Below are 4,177 nucleotides of genomic sequence, written 5' to 3'. Positions count from 1 at the left end.
GTCGAGTGAGTACTTGCTCGAATTCGAAATAAAAATAGCTCGTAGGCTTAGTAGTCGAGTGAATGATTCGAACTCAAAGTAATATAGCTCGTAGGCGTAATAGTCGAGTGAGTGATTCGAACTTGAAATAATATAGCACGTAGGCCTAATAGTCGAGTGAGTGATTTCGAACTCGAAGTAATGTAGCCCGTAGGCGTAATAGTTGAGCGAGTGTTGCTCGAACTCGTTTATTTACCTTAAGCCTGTTTGCGTAATAAATCTTGGATATAAGATATCGGTAAAGAAAAAAATTTCTTTGCAAGTCATTGTACCTGTGTCCATGTTTTATGTCAGGGCTCGGGCCAACTACATGAGCATGGTTCGTTTTGACCATTTAGCTCTTACAATTTTTCCTATCGGAACCCTGTTGTTATAAAGTAACTTTCTTGCATCGAACTTGATATATTTGAGGCCTAATACCCCCCCCCCCATTATTCGAGGTCGATTGTAAATAGGCCCCGAATACTGTCGATTTATTTCTAAGTTAGCATGATCAATGGTTGCCTCATTAAAAACCTTGCCAAAAAATCTATTTGGGATAAAATCGGTCTAAGGGAAAAAGAGTGCAACGCATGCTTTCAGACCTAGGCCTTCGTATTGAAGGATCCATCCTAGCTCCTGATCGGACTCCTGTAGGGGTTAGTTTCGAAATGTAAACGAATATGGGAGGGTCGTACCTTGGCAGTAGTATCGTTTTAGGTGCGACACGTTCCAATTGCTTGATAGTTGTTTGCCGTTTATGATACCGAGCTTGTATGATATTTTTCCGATACGGTCCTTCCCAGTTCGGTCCTAGTTTTCCTTCGTTAGAATTTCGGGTACCGAGCATGACTTTTCTTAGCACCAAGTCCCCGAGTTTAAAATGGCGAAGCTTGGTTCTTCGACTATAGTATCTTTCGATTCGCTGCCTTTGGGAGGCCAATTGGACGAGAGAAGCTTTCGTGTTTCATCCGATAATTCGAGGCTAGTGTTCATAGCCTCGTTATTTGACTCTTCTGTTGCGAGTTTAATTTCTTTTAAAAATTAATTAATGTTTCAGTTTGCAGTAGGGATGTTTTAGTTCTATTTGATCCGGGATCTACTTACTCTTATGTGTCATCCTATTTTGCTTCCTATTTGGTCGTGCCTCGTGATTCTTTGAGTGCTCCTGTGTATGTGTCCACACCAGTGGGAGATGCTATTGTTTTAGATCGTGTTTATCATTTGTGTGTGGTCATCATTGGGAGCCTTGAGACTCGTATAGATCTTCTACTTCTCGATATGGTTTATTTTGATGTCATTCTGGGTATGGATTGGTTGTCACCTTATTATGCTATATTAGATTGTCACGCCAAGACGGTGACCTTAGCCTTACTGGGGTTGCCTCGATTAGAGTGGAGAGGGACTCCTAGCCATTCTACCAGCTGGGTTATCTCTTATGTGAAGGCTCGGCATATGGTCGAGAATGGGTGTCTAGCTTATTTGGCTTATGTCTGTGATTCTAGTGCGGAGGTTCCTTCCATGGATTCAATGCCGGTTGTTCGTGAGTTTCCAGAAGTATTTCCTGCAGACCTGTCGGGGATGCCACCCGACAGGGATATTGATTTCTGTATTGATTTGGCTCCGGGCACTCGGCCCATTTCCATTCCGCCATACCACATGGCCCCACCAGAGTTGAAAGAATTAAAGGAACATTTTCAAGATCTGCTTGATAAGGGCTTCATTAGACCCAGTGTCTCGCCCTGGGGTGCACCTGTGTTGTTTGTGAAGAAGAAAGATGAATCGATGAAGATGTGTTTAGATTATCGACATTTGAATAAGGTCACCATCAAGAACAGGTATCCATTGCCGAGGATTGATGATTTGTTTGATCAGCTTCAGGGTGCCAAGGTGTTTTCGAAGATTGATTTGAGATCTGGCTACCATCAGTTGAGGATTAGGGCATCCGATGTCCCTAAGACAGCTTTTCGGACTCGGTATGGGCATTATGAGTTTCTAGTAATGTCATTTGGGCTGACAAATACCCGAGCAACATTCATGGATTTGATGAACCGAGTGGTATTCAAGCCCTACTTGGATTCCTTTGTGATTGTGTTTATTGATGATATCCTGATCTACTCCCACAGTCGAGGGGAGCATGAGCAGCACCTTCGGATCGTTCTTTAGACTCTGAGAGACAACCAGTTATATGCTAAGTTCTCAAAATACGAGTTTTGGTTGAGTTTTCTTGGGTCACGTTGTATCAGCTGAGGGAATTCAGGTGGATCCTAAGACGATTGAGGCAGTTCAGAACTGGCATAGACCCACATCACCTACATAGATCCGTAGTTTCTTGGGATTGGCATGTTATTACTGTCGGTTTGTGGAGGGGTTCTCATCTATAGCAGCCCCGTTGACCAGGTTAACCCAGAAGGGTGCCCCGTTTAGATGGTCGGACGAGTGTGAGGCGAGCTTTCAGAAGCTCAAGACTACTTTGACTATGGCACCGATATTGGTGTCACAAAGTAGCAGCCCACATCCACAAACTAAAAGAGAAAAAGGAGAATAAAAGGAGATATATACGAGACTTTACAGGCTAGAAACCATGATGTTTTCAGCCACCATTTTTAGACTATGGTTCCTTAGGTCGTATTTGTTTAGTTATCAGAATCAACAGATTCGCACGGCAAGAATTCAAGATTGTGAGGTTTCTTAAAGGTTCTACAGCCTCTCGAAGATAAGTACAGACGTCTCCGTATCGATCTGCAAGACTCTACTAAACCCGCTCATTACTCGTGAGACCTATGTAACCTAGGGCTCTGATACCAATTTGTCACGACCCTAAACTCAAACCTATTGTGATAGCGCCTATCGATAGTACTAGGCTAGCCGACTCCCACATTACTACAATAACGCATTCACAGATATGCCAAAAAGGCGTCTTGTATAACAGAATTTCATTAAAAAAATAAACAAGGGTTGAACTCAAACATAGAAATACGGAATGAAAAGCCCCAAACATCGAGGTGTCACTGAGTCATGAGCAACTACTAAAAATCGGTCCGACAACAATAAAACTAACATAATCTGGACAAAATCCAAAATACAACTAAGGGGAGTTAAAGAAGGAGAAAACAGGGTTGCGATCGCCAGACAACTACCTTGCTAACTCCAATGATCAGCTACAGGAATATCAGCAGTCGCTACCGTGACCAAAAATACCTGGATCTGCACACAATGTGCAGGAAGTAACGTGAGTACACCAACTCAGTAAGTAACAGAAATAATTAAAGGCTGAGAAGTAGTGATGAGCTAAATGCAAGTACCGTTCATATCACAAAAATTTAGTAAAATGCGGCATGCTTTGTAACCAGAGTTTAAGTCAAATCAGCTTGTTTAAATCAAGTTCAAGTAAATCAATTAGAAATATCTTTTAACAGCTCTCAACAGGGAATCAAAGCAACTATGAGCATGGATGATGAAATTATATACTTCCCCTCGGGCTAATATCATTCAGTCCTCCCAATCACTACAACCTCACAATCCCTTATGCCTCACCATCACTCATGCCTCACAATCGCTCAGCACTCAGCACTCGCACTCAGTAGGTACCTGCGCTCACTGGGGGTGTTCAGACTCCGGAGGGACTCTTACAGCCTAAGCGCTATAATCTACACGAATAACTCACGTGCGGCATAGACAACTCATGTGCTATAATATCATATCAGAATCCTCATAGACAACTCATGTCTGAGGTACAATACCTCACAAACAGGCCCTCGGCCTCACTCAGTCATAAACCTCTCCAATCTCTCGGGCTCTAAGAAATCAAAGAAATCAGCCCAAACAACATTAACATGATGCAACAAATAGAATAATAGAAACTGAGCTATGATGTAAGAATGCATGAACATGACTGAGTACGGGATATCAACTAAAGCAGTGAGCGGATAACAAGAAACGACCTCTAAGGATCCAAACAATACTGGCGTAAAGCCTAGACATGGTATCTAGCATGATTTACAGTAAATCTTCTAAAGAACATAAAGAGCATATCGCTACAACAGATTGTTCAACTTTACAGTTGCTACGGGACGGACCAAGTCACAATCCCCCAATGGTGCACGCCCACACGCCCGTCACCTCCAAATAGTCACGTGACATAAAAATCCGGGGTTTC

The sequence above is a fragment of the Nicotiana tomentosiformis genome, chromosome 2 (assembly GCF_000390325.3).
Source record: "Nicotiana tomentosiformis chromosome 2, ASM39032v3, whole genome shotgun sequence".
In the NCBI taxonomy this organism is placed as follows: domain Eukaryota; kingdom Viridiplantae; phylum Streptophyta; class Magnoliopsida; order Solanales; family Solanaceae; genus Nicotiana; species Nicotiana tomentosiformis.
This window is presented reverse-complemented; position numbering follows the sequence as displayed.